The following is a 16,516-nucleotide window of genomic DNA, read 5'->3' on the forward strand; positions in this document are numbered from 1 at the left end:
TAAAAATAGTAACGAAGGAGAAGATATGAGTAAAAATAATAAAACAGAAAATGTAGGGAGGGAGTTCCAGTGCATACTAAAATCCTGAATTTAATTTTCCTTATACTTTATACCCCAATATAACAAGAGGAAAAAGACAAAAGTTTGCTTCAACATGATACAAAGGACAAGAACTGGCTGCAATACTTTGAAGTATCAAGTCATTAGCTTTCTGTTCTTTCGGATTGAACCACTCTAGACCAAGTTGAAGGCAGCCATTCCCAAGGTCAAACATCCTATTTCAAAAGAAGAAGCAGAAGTATGCTTGAATTTCCTGACTATTGATCAGAGTGGAGTGGATCTACCTGTATGGGCGATCTTAATGTCAAAAGAACCAAGTAACCACAGCCTATGTCAGGATATGTAGACCTAACCGTTGTTCACAATTTTGAGAAACCTCAAATTCTCTGACCTTCAGACAAGCTATACATAGGCTCACATTTTTGTGCCTCCATATCTGTTATGCAACAACTTTCCCCTCTATGGTAGTCCTGGCTTCCCAAAGTTATTCCAAACACAAGACTGAAAGTATGTGGACATTTCCACTTATCTAACTGATCAACAATGCTTCAAAATAATATATTAAAGTGTGGCACATATTATATACAGTAATAGTTATTTTTGTTTTGATTAATAACATATAAGTAAGCATGACCCTCAAGAGGAAAACAAAGTTTGGCGCTATTGCAACACTTACTGTAGTTTTAGAAAATCAAAAGCCTGAGTTTTGTCTTCTGTGCTTGCTGTTCTCTGCACAGTGCCATCTGAACACTTTCTTGAAAGTGTGGACTTCAGATACTAGTATGCTTTTTAACTGCTGGTTAGACTTTTAAATATGTTTAAATATTGCATTTATTTTTATTTTCATATTTGAACATATATTGACTTTCATATTATGTTTTAATTCATGTGCAACTCAGTGTTGGAAATGTCCTGTTCTTGTTTGAAACCCACATTGCTGAGATTTCATGAGTGTAGTTTCTTTGTCATTGTTAAAATTAACCTACTTTATTTAAATGAAAACATGTAAGTAGGAGGCATACAACAGAGCTGTTCACCAAAGGCCATGTACCACAAGGTGATCTGGCTCCCAGGTGAGGTAGATGCCCTTGAGGGAGGCTGCCTTAGAGCAGAGATGGGGATCCAGCTGCCTTCTAGTACAGCAAATTGCAATGCAAATATTTTTAATGTGAAGATTCAAGTCTTTTAACAATCTTGAGATACACAATGCTTTATTGTTATGCTGCTGTACTTTACAACTTGAAAATTTATGCAACCAAAGCATTATTGCTGACTGTATTTATATTTTAAATTTGTTATTATTATTGTTATCATCATCATCGTTGTTGTTATTATTATTGTGTATGTGTGTTTGTATTTGTATGTACTTGTATTTCTGAGTAGTGTATGTCACAGTACACATGGGAAGATCACAGGACAACATTGAATAATCAGTTCTCTCCCTCTAAATTTAGGTGGGATTCAGAATCAAATTCAGTTATCAGGCTTGCTCAGAAATCATCCCTTTGGAATCTACACCACGATTTTTCTGGGATGATTATTCATGGTCTAGATAATATTATCAGTTACCATACACAAAGCCCATGTGATGAAAATGTATAAATGATGACTGGACTATAGCTACTTTGGAGTATAGGCCTGGGAAATAAGGGAGGCTGATGTGGCCTTTGTTGGGACAATGAAACTCTTCTGTATTTTGACAGGTGCAGTTTCTACCATTCTGGGAGTAATAATATGCTATCGTTCTGTGTTTTGTAGCATCAGAGATACCGAGGAAGGGATGGGTGGAAGCCTGCCTGTTGTTTCTGACATATACACCACAACTCACAAAAATCACCAAATAAAAGTATTATTAAAGCCAAAATGTTAAAAATATAACAAACAGCTTGAGTTTAAGAACCTAAATTCTAATTCTACATGCTGGAGACATGACTCAGTGGTTAATAGCACTTAAAGCTTTAGCAGAGGATGTGGTTGAAAATTCAGCAGCCATGTGGTTGCTCATAACAATATGTAATCCAGTTTTAAGGGAATGTGGCACTCCATTCTGACCTCTGTAGCATCAGGCATGTAATACATATATACAGGCAAAACATTCATACACAGAGATAAAATAATTATTTTTTAATTTAAAGAAGAAAAAAGTGTTGAATCTTATACTTTTCTTCAATCTTACTACTCTCTACACATAATTATGTGCTATCTAAACCCATTTTCTTTTAGATCTTAATCTTCATCTATTTTCTTTTCAATATTCTAGTATTTAGTTAGAATATAATTACATCATTTCTCCTCCTCCTCCCTCCCCTTTACTACCCAAATCCATGATCTTCTCTTCTTTAACCATTGTTATCACAAGTTCATGATCGAATAAATATAAATATAAGCTGTTGAGTACTTCAGTGTTGCCAGCGCATATCTATTTCTAGTGCTGACCACTCACTATTGCATGACCAATCAGGAGACTCATCTCTGGAGAAGATAAAAATTCTCCCCTTCTCAGATTTCCACATCTACATTGGAATGTCAGCTAGTGATGGAAATGTCCTGTTCTTGTTTGAAACCCACATTGCTGAGATTTCATGAGTGTAGTTTCTTTGTCATTGTTAAAATTAACCTATTTTATTTAAATGAAAACGTAAGTAGGAGGCATACAACAGAGCTGTTCACCAAAGGCCATGTACCACAAGGTGATCTGGCTCCCAGGTGAGGTAGATGCCCTTGAGGGAGGCTGCCTTAGAGCAGAGATGGGGATCTAGCTGCCTTCTAGGACTCCATCATGAGCGTACTACTCCTTGTGTATTGAATAAGTATCATTGAACCTCTTTGCCAGGGCATTTCCCCCTGTTTAATGAGGAACTGACTTGGGATCTGATGTGAACCATTGAGTGGGCAAGGGGAGGAGGAAGGTGGAGCTAACCTTTTCCCACCATATTGTCTGTGTTTTTGAAAGGAACTAGGCTCTGTACACCCGAAGAAGCAGATCCTGTGGTTGCTACCATCCTAACATTCTCCTTGTTCTCAGGCTTTAAATCTCCTGGGACTCTTTAGTCTTTGCAGCAAGAACTCATATGCAACACATGAAGCAATCAAACTTGTGAAGATGTATTCGCAAGGCTGTAGGATACATATAGTTGATGAAGTACAATCTGGAATATTAAGCTGAAATGAACCCCTGCATTGCTCTTTGTTAGGATATTTTATTTCAGCAATAGAAATGGAACTAGAATACATGCTTGAAGACTATATACACTGAAATATAAGAAAAAGACCAAGGAAAAGAAGATCAATAAAGTGTGTTGAACACAAAAACTGCATACACAAATACATATATGTTACCCAATAGTGAATAGTCAGCACTAGAAACACATACATTCAGTTCATACTGAAGGGACTTATATATATGTATGTATGTATGCACAAATAATAATAAAAGAAAAGGAGTCTATCAATTTGAGAGTGGCAGGGACTGGAGGGAATACAGGAAGGGGGATTAATATAATTCCATTTCAATTAAAACATTTCATAAATGATATTGACATTGCTGCTACTACTAATAATACATGAATACTATCATCTTTATAATGTTGTTCTAGACAGTTTGGGGCCAGTTACATCTCTAAAAAAACTAAGAAAACTTGATTTTTTCACCACTATAGGAAACATTAGATAATCATTTACAGTTAAGACAATAAAAAACAAAAATTCAAATAAAATAAAAAATTAAATTTTGGGGGGCTAGAGAGATGGCTCAGAGGTTAAGAGCACTGACTGCTCTTCCCGAGGTCCTGAGTTCAATTCCCAGCAACCACATGGTGGCTCACAACCATCTGTAATGAGATCTGGTGCCCTCTCTGGCGAGTAGGCATATATGCAGACAGAACACTGTATGCATAATAAATAAAAACCTTTGTTTAAAAAAAATTAAATTTTGGCATCTGAAAATTCACTGCTTGTCCTTCAGGAGATGAAAGAATTTAGCATGCAGGTGAAAAACTTGAATAGACTTTAGGGCTCTGTAATGTAATTCTGCATTATCTTTCAATATTTTAATCTTACAAAACATCAACGCCTCATGCCTCAGTGCAGGTGATTATTCTCTTCAAATTATGTCTCTACCACCTTCTATCTAGACCATCTGATGCTTCTGTTTCTACTGCTTTATGATACTGAATTCTTTAACTCTGTGGAGGGAAAGGATGTATATATATATATATATATATATATATATATATATATATATATATATGTGTGTGTGTGTGTGTGTGTGTGTGTGTGTGTGTGTGTGTGTGTTGCATGGGGAGGGTGGCCTTTTTTTTTTGTCCCAGCTGCCTGGCTAGCTTACACATGAAATAACCACACAGAAATTATAAGAAATTATATTAATTAAATCACTGCTTGGCCCATTATCTTTAGCCTCTTATTGGCTAACTCTCACATCTTGATTTAACCCATTTCTATTAATCTGTATATCACCACGAGGTCATGGTTTACTGGGAAAGATTTACCATGTGTGATTCTGGGGGCTCCATGAAGGTTCTCCCATTCTGCTTTCTTTCTCCAAGAATTCAGTTCTGTCTCTCCACCTACCTAAGTTCCACCCTATTAACTAGGCCAAGGCAGTTTCTTTATTCATTATCCAATGAAAGCAACATACAAACAGAAGGAAGTCCTACACTATATACAGGTATATGTAGAAGGTATGGCAAAGGCTGACATTGGACCAATGAATGCAGATCAACCAAAAATAGACAAGGTTACCCAATAACATTGGGAGACTTGTTGGGTGGCCTCTCATAGGCCACAAAGTAAAAAATGGTCCAGTCATTCCCAGTCACTGTGGAGGACATATCTTACCAGGAAAATTTAAAAATCTAGATCCTTCTTTAAAAAACCTTACTGTTCTAGATGATGGAATAAACATGGGAGATAAATAAAAAATTCCAGTAGGAAATAGGAAAGGTATATTCTGTCAGACTTTTATAAATGATCAAAGATCAAAGCTAAGAGTGCATATAAATGGCATTGTAATTTTTGGTTTGATAGACACAGGTGCGGATGTGACAATCATTACTCCAGAATCTTGGCATCCAAACTGGCCTCTTCAAGAGGCAAATGTTCAATTACTAGGAATTGTAACTTAATCTCAAGTGAAACAAAGCATTAGATGGGTTAGATGTATAGGACTAGAAGGACAGAAAGATGAGGCCATATGTGGCTAATATTGCAGTGAATTTATGGGGTTGTGACCTGCTGCAGCAATGAAATACTCAGATTAACATTTCTACAGTCCCAGAAAGTCATAATTCTGGAAAGGGTATTATAAGGTACTCTACACAAAGGTCACCAGCCATTCAGGCTATACAAGAACATAAAACAACTAGCAAACCTTTAGAGGTATGAATGACCCTACCTTTAAAATGGTTAACTGAGAAAGCAATTTGGGTTAAACAGTGGCGGTTAATAGAAGACAAACTTCAGGCTTTAGAACAGCTGGTACAGTAGCAACTAGATGCTTATCATATTGAAGAATCAACCAGCCCTTGGAATTCTCCTGTATTTGTTGTTAAAAAGAAATCTGGTAAATGGAGAATTGTGACAGCCCTAAAAGCTGTCAACAAGGTAATTCAACCTATGGGCCCTCTATAATCTGGAATTCCTCTGACTTCTCTATTACCAAAAGAATGGCCTTTTATAGTTATTGATTTAAAAGATTGTTTCTTCACTATACCACTATAAGAAAAGGATAAAGAAAAGTTTGCCTTTGTATTGCCTGCTTATAATAATTCTCAGCCTACTAGGAAATACCAGTGGATTGACATTCCACAGGGAATGCTCAATATTCCCACCCTATGCCAATACTTTGTAAGTCAGCTGTTGGAAATAATACATAAAAATTCCTAATTCTATAATTTACCATTATATGGATGACATTTTGCTATTGATTCAAGCATAGATACTTTACCAAGAATTTTTAATGAAGTAAAGAATGTTTTGCCAAAACAGAGATTACAAATTGCTCCTGAAAAAATACAAAGAGGAAATTCCTTCAGTTACCTAGGTTATAGAATAGATTTACAGAAAATTAGAACACAGGAGGCACAAATTAGGAGAGATGGGTTGCGGACTTTTTTTTTTTTTTGGTTCTTTGAGAAAGAGTTTCTCTGTGGCTTTGGAGGCTGTCCTGGAACTAGCTCTGTAGACCAAACTGGTCTCGAACTCACAAAGATCCACCTGCCTCTGCCTCCCGAGTGCTGGGATTAAAGGTGTGCGCCACCATCGCCCTACGGGTTGTGGACTCTTAATGACTTTCAAAGATTGTTAGGAGACATCTCCAGCCTATGACCAGCTGTTGGAATAACATCTGATCTAAAAATTCCTTCTAACAAAACAATAGATGATCATAAAGACTTGAATAGTTCCAGAGAATTAACAACTGAAGTAGAAAAGGAATTGACAATTGTGGAGGAGAAATCACAGGAGGCAGAAGTTGACAGGGTAAATCCAAGTCTTAATTGCATTCTAGTCATATTGCCCTCCAGAATTTATCCTATAGGAATTTTAATGCAGGGGGAAGATATTATCTTAGAATCTGCCATTTTACCCCTTAAACCAAGTAAAAAATTAAAAATGTATGTGAAAAAGTCTCTGAATTAATTATAAAAGGTAAATTGAGACTTTGTCAACTAGCAGGTACAGACCCAGCACAGATTTAAGTGACTTTTACTACTGGTGAAATAAAAAAAGTTATGGAAAGACAATGAACCATGGCAAAGAGCTTGTGCTAATTTTTTTTGGAAAAATTAATAGCAATTATCCTAAAAGTGATAGACTTAACCTTATAAAGAGAACTTCTTGGATTTTTCCCTGAATTGTATATGATGCTCCAATAACTGGAGCCTGGACGTTTTATAATGATGCAAATAAATCAGAGAAGGTAGGTTACAAATCAGAAGAATTAAGTAAGGTGGAACAAAGCCCTTTTAATTTTGTCCAAAAGGCAGAATCATATGCTATTCTTTATTATCCAGGAGCATTTCTTAAAATGTTAAGCACTTCTTAAAAACTTAAGTCGCACCATGTAGAGGTAATACAGTACCGCCTGTTTACTGCCAGTCTAAACCTTAACTGCGCTGTTATTACGATAATTACGATAGTTCCTGCCTAAGACCAGCACAGTTCAGCATGGCGTAACTGAGCCACTCCTGCCTCAGAGCCATTTGGTGCCCCTGAGCCACACACAGTTCCAGGCACACAGCAGTCCACATTGCTATCAAGCAAGCCATAGCACTTTACTCCAAATGCTCCATTCAAAAGCTCAATCTCCTGCAGGAGCCAGACAGAGATTGCAATGGCGGCACAGCCCAGGAAGTGGCGTTTTAAAACCACAGCTTTTTTTCCTGTTGAGGCTGCTGAGTCAGGGAAATTTCTCTACAGCACACCCTAGCAAACAGCAAAAAGCTGTGTTAAACTCTGTTTTTTTTTCTATTTAAAATTAAGCTCTCTCAGGTTTTTAAGTGGATTTAATTGGCCACGTTGGGTGCCACTCTGTAGTGATGGGAAGCGGCAGTCTGCTTTCTGCTGCCTGGCTAGCTTTACCCAAAATAATTACACGGAAACTGTATTCTTTTAAACATTGCTTGGCCCATTAGCTCTAGCCTCTTACTGGCTAATTCTCACATCTTGATTAACCCATTTCTAATAATCTGTGTAGCACCACAAGGTGGTGGCTTACCGGGAAGGATCTTAACCTGCGTCCATCTTGGAGAGGAGAGCTATAGCATCTGTCTCACTGCCTTCTTCCTCCCAACATTCAGTTCTGTTTACTCCACCTACCTAATTTTCTGTCCTATCAGAGGGCCAAGGCAGTTTCTTTATTAACCAATGAAAGTAACACATAGACAGATGACCCTCCTCCATCAAAAAAAAGGTTATTAAAATTTTCATGGAAAAAAAGCCTCCACTTCCATAAAATCAGAAAAGTCAGAATAACATCAGATATCTTAGCAATACTAAAAGACAGGAACACATAGAATGATATGTTTTTATTTCTGGAAGCATATAATCAAAAATGCCATATCTAAAAAAGTTATAATTAAAATCTTTTGGGGGGTATTAGAACATTTTAAGCACAAGCTAAGAATGTTCATGATAACTAATACTGAATGCAGATGATACTAAATGAAAAACTACATGCGGAGATTGAAGAAAGGCATTTAAATCATGAGAGTAAAGGAAGTCATAAATTTCTTGAGAAGAACACATAAAGAGGAAAGTGGGGAAGAATCCATTATGTGTAACAGCAAAGTCTGATGCTGTTGTTGAGAGAAAGTAAAGAACAGTAAATCAACCAAACATAAGAACAGCTGACAAAATTACCAGAATTAATAAGCGTCCCTAATTAACCTTCAATGTAAATTACTTAAGCTCATCAATAGAGATAAGGATAAGCTAACTGGGTTAAAAACAAGAGCCAGGCAGCAAGGTGACTCAGCAGTGAGAGTTTCTGCTGCCAAGCATGACAAACTTAGTTTTATCCTAGGGATACAGATGGTTGAAGGTGAGAGCTGAATCCAAAAGTCCCTCTGGCCTCAAAATGCATACCCTGGTATGAGTGTAAGCATGTACCTACCCACCCACATCCACAAACACATAAAATAAACAAAGAAAATATAATATAAAGCTTTAAAAATTAGATCCAAGTATGATTTTTGTAAATAACACGCACACATAAAGATATCTACAGACTGAGCATCAAAGGGTGGAAGTCACTCTCTCAAACAATGAAAGCTAGACTAAATCAAGTTAGCCTGGAAATTCTAACATCATTTTTATTTTATAATTACAAGTATTTGAGGTATATATGTCTGTGCACCCCATGTCTGGTGCCCACAGAAGCCAGAAGAGGATATCAGATCTTCTGGGACTGAAGTCACTAGTTTGTGCACCATGATGTGAGTGTTAGAAATTGCTAATGTATCCTCTGCAAAAGCACCAAATGGTCTCTAACCACTGAGATATCTCCAGAGTCTAATAAAGTATATATGAAATAAAAATTAGATAGATAAAATAAATAAGGTTACTACTAGAACTGGCAAAACAGGTCAGTAGTTAAGGGCAGTTGCTGCTCTTGCAGAGGACCAGAGTTTCAATCACAATATTTATGTCACAGGGCTCAACAACCACCTGTAACTCCAGCTTTAATGGGGTTTGGTGTCTTCTTCTGGACTTCACAGACATTGGCACATGTGTCCATACCTATCCCCCCCACACATATAAAGAAACATAAATAAATCCTAAGAGAGAAGGTCTTTACATATTAGTAAAGGGAGCAATTCATTAAGAAGATTTGACAGTCTTTTCTTGTTGCTGTGTTCCAGTCCCCAAGTCCTGCTCAACCAGAGGCCACCTTGTCCATAAGAACTTCAGATACGCTGCCCACCTGGAAACCTCCCCCGTTCTCTCAGTGCCCTCACCAGCACTATCCTCAACTCCCCTTCCACTGTGTATATTGTCACTTCATCTGTAAATAATGATATTCTGACTTCTTTGCCAATTTCAGTTGTTTTATTGCTCTATCTGGAACTTCAAGTATTATACTTAATAGATAGGGAGAGAGTGGGCAGCCTTATCTTGTTCCTCATTTTAATAGAATTGCTTTGAGAGTAAGAGAGGAGGATTTGGGGTACTTTCAGGGGCATTAAGAAGGATGGGGGGAGGTCAGAAGGCAGGCATCCTACCTGAATTTCTGGTTTAGCCTCTGGTCAGGAAGGGTCAGGGTATGTGTCTTTTACTGGCTCTGGTTTCAGGGTCAGTGTGTGTGTATGTGTGTGTGTGTTTGGCTGGCCCTTTTACTCTATATTTAAGTAACATAAGAGTTCATGGTGGGGGGGACACATGGATCTCCCAGGGAAAGCAAAATAGAGCATATTCTGCAGTGGGCTGTGGGTTGGTTGGTGGAGATGGGAATAGGAGAAATCAGGTGGGGGAGGGGAGTTGATGAAAGAGAGTACAGGGAGAGACAACTGGAATTGGAAGACATTGCAAGGGGGTGGGTAATGTGGATACCCAATGCAGTGGAAACAACTGGACTTTATGAGGGTGACCCTAACAAAGACTCCTAATAATGGAGGATATGCCTGTAAGCAGGCAAGGCTTCCTCCAGTTGTGGGATTGGAATACTAACCTAGTCACAAATCTTTCAACCTCTAATCTATTCCACCTGCAAGGTGTTCTGGGGCAATGCTGACACAACACTTTCAGCAGTGACCATAGAAATTGGTCTAATGTGAGGCCCACTCCACAAGAGGGAGCCCGTTCCTGACACTGCCTGGATGACCAGGATCTAGAGGCTGGATAGCCCAGAAACCTAGGGTAGAACTAAACACAACTGGGGTGAAAATCCAATGAAATGATTGTCAATGATGTTCTGCTATACTTGCAGATCTGTGCTTACCTATCCCAGTCATCATCAGAGAGGCTTCCTCTGGCAGCCGATGGGAGCAGATGCAGAGATCCACTGGAAAACAGGTAGAAAGGGAACACAGGTTGGAGATCTCCATTAGATCCTTCTTCTTGTAGTTTAGGGGACTCCATGGAAGAGAGGGAGGAAGAATAGTGGGTGCCAGAGTGGTGAAGGACACCAGGAGAACACATTCTGGGGAAACAACTAAGTAAGGATAATGGGGAGCATACAGAGACTGAAGCAGCAATCATAGAACATGCATGGATCTGCACTAGGTCCTTTGCACATATGTTATGATTGTTGGCATTTTTGTGGGACTCCTGAAAGTTGTAGTGGAGGTGCCTCTGACTCTTCTGACTGCTTTTGGGACCCTTCTCTATCTACCGGCTTAACTTGCCCAGCCTTAATGTCAGGATTTGTACCTGGTCTTATTGTATCTTGTGCTATGTTCAGTTGATGTCCCCGGGATGCCTGCTATTTTCTGGGAGAAGATGAGAGGTGGATTTGGGGGAGAGAGGAGGTGGGGAAGAATTGGGTGGAGTGTAAGGAGGGAAAGATTTGGTCTGTCTGTATTTCATGAGAGAATATAATTTTTAAAAACTAAAATTTTGACTCATAAATGTATATGTTGAATATTAGATTTCCTAATTCCATTAAACAAATAATGAAACACATGAAAGGTCAGAAAGATCCTAATATAATAATTGGGAGAAAAGATGCTAGAAGGTCAGATTTCTAAAATTCAAGATAGCTTATAGACAAGGAGGAATTTAAAAAAAACATTCAATGGATTATAAACTCTATTGGGAACAAAATCAACATGGTAAGACTCCACTTTCCAGGTCAGCGCTCCTCAGGGAAATCGGGTGGTTAGAGGATGATGTAAGCAGAGAGGAGTGTGTCTAATGAGCAGATACAGGGTCTCCTATGATGACCCTTCTACTGAGCAAGCAGTCTTGGGCTGAAAAGCACATAGAGCTTCTTTTGAGGTCTTAACTTTCCTTAGATAACAAATGCTTGACTCCTTTCTCTCTCCTGTGTGAGACAGAGTTTCCTTCCTCAGCCGTCAGAAAAGACTTTGACCTTCACGGGGAGATCTTCCTTCCCAATCTTGGATCCAGGTGAGTCTGAGAGCTCAGTGGATATTGCAGGGAAGGAAAGAAAATGGAACCTAAGGACACTTATCTAATGTCAACTTAGAGCCAGACCCCTAGACCAAAACGGGATTGCTGGGCTTGTCTGCTTTGCAATTCATTATTTATTTATGATACTTTATTTATTCATTATTCTTTGTGTATTCACTGTGCCAAGAAGAGAAATGAGTGTTGAACTGATTGATGCAGGGCTCATTGCTGACAATGAAAGGGAAAAATGAGAGGAAGAGAAACACAAATTGCTTCAATAAAGGAACACAAGCCCAAAAGTAAACAGGGAAATGTTTCCTATTTATGGAGGGAAATGGAGTGAAATTAAGCTATTTTTGTGTTTTAGATAAGACATACTTCACTCTGCTTCTTTGTTGATGAGAAAGACCAGTACTAGAGGTTTTTTCCAAATCTCATCTCATGATAATAATGTCATAATATAAGCTTTTTAAAGCATTGTTGTTCCCTATAGTTATTGATACTGAAAGAAATTATGTAATAGATGGATTAGTACATGTCTTAAAGCATTATGTTGCACTTGCTTCTATACCTGTGAGGCTGATCACGTAGGTGAGTGTGTTAGTGATTTCCTTTCTTTTCTACTCAGGTCCTGTGCAAGCTCTTCCCATTCACACCCAGTGGGGTATCATATTCTTGCTCTGCAATGCAATATTTCCAGTAAAGTGTTGGGATCATTTTTATACAAACTTGCTTCTTGCCATTTACTTATTTCATGTACACAGAAATTCAAAGAGATGTGTGAAAGAACTGATGTGAGCACAAACACTGAAGTAAATTGCCATTTTAAAAATAGGGAAATAAAAATGGTTGTGGAAGCACGTGAATATTTTTCACTGGGAGTCACTAATTGTTTAAGAAGATAATGTTTTCTTCAAAACTTTTATTCAAGGGCGAAAAACACAAAGAGTCATTGCGTTGGTTAGAGGTGGAATTTTTCAAGATAAAATAGTTACTTTTAATAGATCTGTCAAAAATGTGACAGGCAATAGGGAGACAATCTGCAAGTATTATTAATAAAAAAATCACAGACATTTTGTAATTCAAGGCCAGGCCATTTTTGGTGTGGGCCTCTACTGCACAACATGGGGCATTTGACATCCTATTCCCCTGTGTGGCAGAGAAAGACAAGGCTCAATGCCCTTGGGAAACCAAGTCACTCCTGGCTGAGAACTTGCCTTAGAAATTAATTATTTTAACAGAGTGCTATAATAGCAAATTAATAAGAAAGAATATGAAAGACTGTTAAAAGTATTACACATCAGTATTAGAAAATGTTATGCATTCTTTGAAATAAATTGGCTGCTTCATAATATTTTATTTCCAGGGCTCTGTAGATATTGTTGTTCAGAAAGGAGAGAAAGAAAACTACAAAACAAACAGCAATATACAGGAAGGTGTTTGCCATGGGCTTAGCAACTGTTATGAATATTGCTGATAAATGCATTCATATGAAAAATGTGAGGTATGAATATGAACATAATATGAAAATGAAATTTTGATATAAACCAAGATTATATGTTTTAAGCACTTCCAGAATTCATATTCACTAAACTGCTATTAATGCAGTGTTTGCATTTTTCCTTAAGACAAGAAATTTATGGGTTTTCAAATTTTACATTTCTGCTTTACTAAGACATTATAATGTTAACTTTATAAATTTTGAATTTCCATCCATGTGATAATTTTGTTTGTAGTCACCCATTCTGCTACTTCTCTTACTTTACAAGTTAAACAGCTATATATGGAGTGAGTCTCTCATGTACTGGATTTGGGGGCACAAGGGCATGAAAATAAAAGGAAGATGATTAATGATGTTTTAAAATTTTATCTCTGTACTCCCAGTGGTCTTTAGATCTAGCTGCCATCACTGTACAGCATCAATATGTGGGTTATAGTGTGAATGCTTAGCACATGTGTATAACGTGTAATAGTCAAATCCAATCATTCAGCATAACTGGCTCATGAAATGTGTGTCATTACAGTGCACTGGGATTCTTCAAACCTCTCTTTTCTATTGTTTTTATTTTTTAAAATATATGATAAAAATATACACAGGCTTAGAGTAGTCAACTACATTTGTTTCTTATGTTTATAAAACCATGTACATAAAAGCACATGTATGAGCCACAGTTGCCTTACTATGCTTCAGGACATTAAAATTTATTCTGCTTATATAAATGTAGCTGATACCCACTCTGCAACTTCTTTCTATAACCCTTCCTCTCAGCTTAGCCTCTAGTCATAAGTGTTTAAATCTTCCCTATACTGACTTTAAAAAATACTTTTATATTTTTGATTCACAAATATTCAGTGCACATATTAAAGACACATCAAGTATATTTTAGTTTATTTACACAGCTGGGTAAAACAAAATTGCATGAAAATATAAAAAGACCCAAAAAGATACAAAATATGAATGACTTGTTGACATCATCATGAGTTATGAATTCAAAATTAAATTGACAAGGTGTTTCCTAAAACTTCAGAGAGAGGAATTCATCAAGACTTAATCTGACTTATATAAACATGCAGATAACCACAACAAAGATGAAGTGAGTTTAATTGAATTGCAAGAAGAGTAGAGACCTTCCACTCAATGGTGGAGGATGATACTTTTTCCCATATATACTTGAAGGACTTGCAATCAATAAAATAAGAAGATGCTTGGTCAGAGTTTATTGCCACATTATTTAAAATGACCAAGTTAAGGCATCAGCCGAAGTGTCTGTAAACAAGTGACTGGATAAGGAAAATTTGGCATGTGTACACTTTGTTACTTTCAGCAACAAAGTAGAATAAAACTGGGGACTGGAAAGAGAGTTTGGTGAAAGAGCATGTACTGCCCTTGAGGAATGCCTGAGTTCAGTTTACATTCATGTTTATTTTTCATGGGTAGTTTACAAAATGGAAACCCTGTGTCAACTTCTACATTAGGGCAAAGATATTCATTTCCTTTTGGCTTATAAATTTATTTTCAGAATTCTTATTTGTGATGTAAGACATCCACATCACTGGTTCTCACGCAATATCTAATGAAGGAATGAATGAATAGTTTTGACTTTGACCAAGTTGCAGGATTGCTAACTGTCTTTATTGGTAGGCTGCACCACATCCTGAGAACATGAAAGAAGAATGCCTATTATAGCTTCTATTTTATGGAATATCTATGCAAATCTGGTCTGTGTGCACATATATTTTGTATGTGGTTTTGCAGAAACAATATTTTTTTTCTGGTAAAAATTTCTGGTTATCTTTTTTGCATAAGTATTTTTTCATACTGCTGTCTTGATTTCATTTTAAGGCTCTTTCAACGGGATAGACATAATTGAGTCAGTCTCTTATGTTTAAATATGTTTGGTGTTTTTACATTTTGGCAAAATAGTGCTTCGATAAACATGGTGCAAAGTAAAGTTCAAATCATTGGGCGTCTTGGGCAAATTCTCTTGGATACATTGTGGACTGATCAGTGAGAGTTAATGGTGAGGAAGGCTTAGTGGAAACAGCCTCAGAATGCTATGGTGGGCCATGGTGGGCCATGTTGGGCCATAGTGGGCCATGTTTGTTTGTTGATAAGCACTCCTTAGCACAAAGGTGCTGGACTCCTGTACAGAAGAGTTATTATTATAATGGCAGGAGATCCTAAACATCAATAGTAGTTAATAGAACATCCATTTAAATTCATAGCAAGCCTCTTCAAGAAACCTACATGCAAAAAAAAAAAACAAAAAAAACAAAAAACCATGGTGTGAATGAGTCTCCTGTCCTGTAGTTTAACAACAGCATTCAGACTAGTTTATTGCTCATCATTCTCTGAACCAGTTATCACAATTTGTCTCTCTCATTGGCTCACTGGTGGTTTCAACATCTGAAACAAACACCTGTGTGGTTTTGGCGCTAGCGGGGTGGGATTTTTGAACTCAAACTCCTGGCTACCTGAAGTCTCTGTTTCACTGTCATCTTCCCTACCGTTTTTGTCCTGACATTTATAAAATTATCATCCTTGGTAGCTGAAGGCAGAGGTAAGGAATAGTGAGATTAATAAGCACAAAATCTTTTGACACATTTGTTAGCATACACATACACACAGAGACATACACAAACGTGCAGACACAGAAAGAGAAAGAGACAAACACACAGACATATGCACTTCCTTCCTTGGGCTGTAGGTTTCTTTTTTTAAAAACAATATTTTATATTTATTTTTTGAAAACTTCATACATGTGTACAATGTATTTTGATCATATCACCCTCATTCCCTGCTCTGCCTCCTCCAGGACCCAACACATCTCCTTCTCAACATTCATATCCTCTTTTTATTTTTTTTTTAAAAAACACTAAGTCCAATTGGAGATTCCCATATGTGCATGTATGTAGGACTGTTCTCTGAGATGTGAGCAACCTGATTGTGGTCACAGCCTTGATGAAAAGTGATGCTTCCCTAGCAGCATTAATTGCCAATAACACCTTTGCTGGGAGGAGGCTCAGTAGGCCCTCCTCAGTCCATGCTGGAATTTTTACCTGGCTTGATCTTGTGCAGGGTCTCTTTAAGAAATCACAGGTGCTGTGAAATCATGTGCATAACATGTCTAGCATTTCCAGACTCTCCTCCTCATCTTCTGGGTCTTATGTTCCTTTTAGCCTATTATCTTGATGTTCTCTGAGCCTACGGTGGATGGAGATTGGTACAGAAGCCCCATCGACATCTCACAGTCACTTATTCTCAGCATTTCCACCAGTTTATAAAGCTCCCCCAGCAATGGGACACTTCTCTAACCCAGGGTGAGAACAGCACATATTGATGGATGTAAACATGTATGTTTAGAAA

Source organism: Microtus pennsylvanicus, chromosome 8, assembly GCF_037038515.1.
Source record: "Microtus pennsylvanicus isolate mMicPen1 chromosome 8, mMicPen1.hap1, whole genome shotgun sequence".
Classification (NCBI taxonomy): domain Eukaryota; kingdom Metazoa; phylum Chordata; class Mammalia; order Rodentia; family Cricetidae; genus Microtus; species Microtus pennsylvanicus.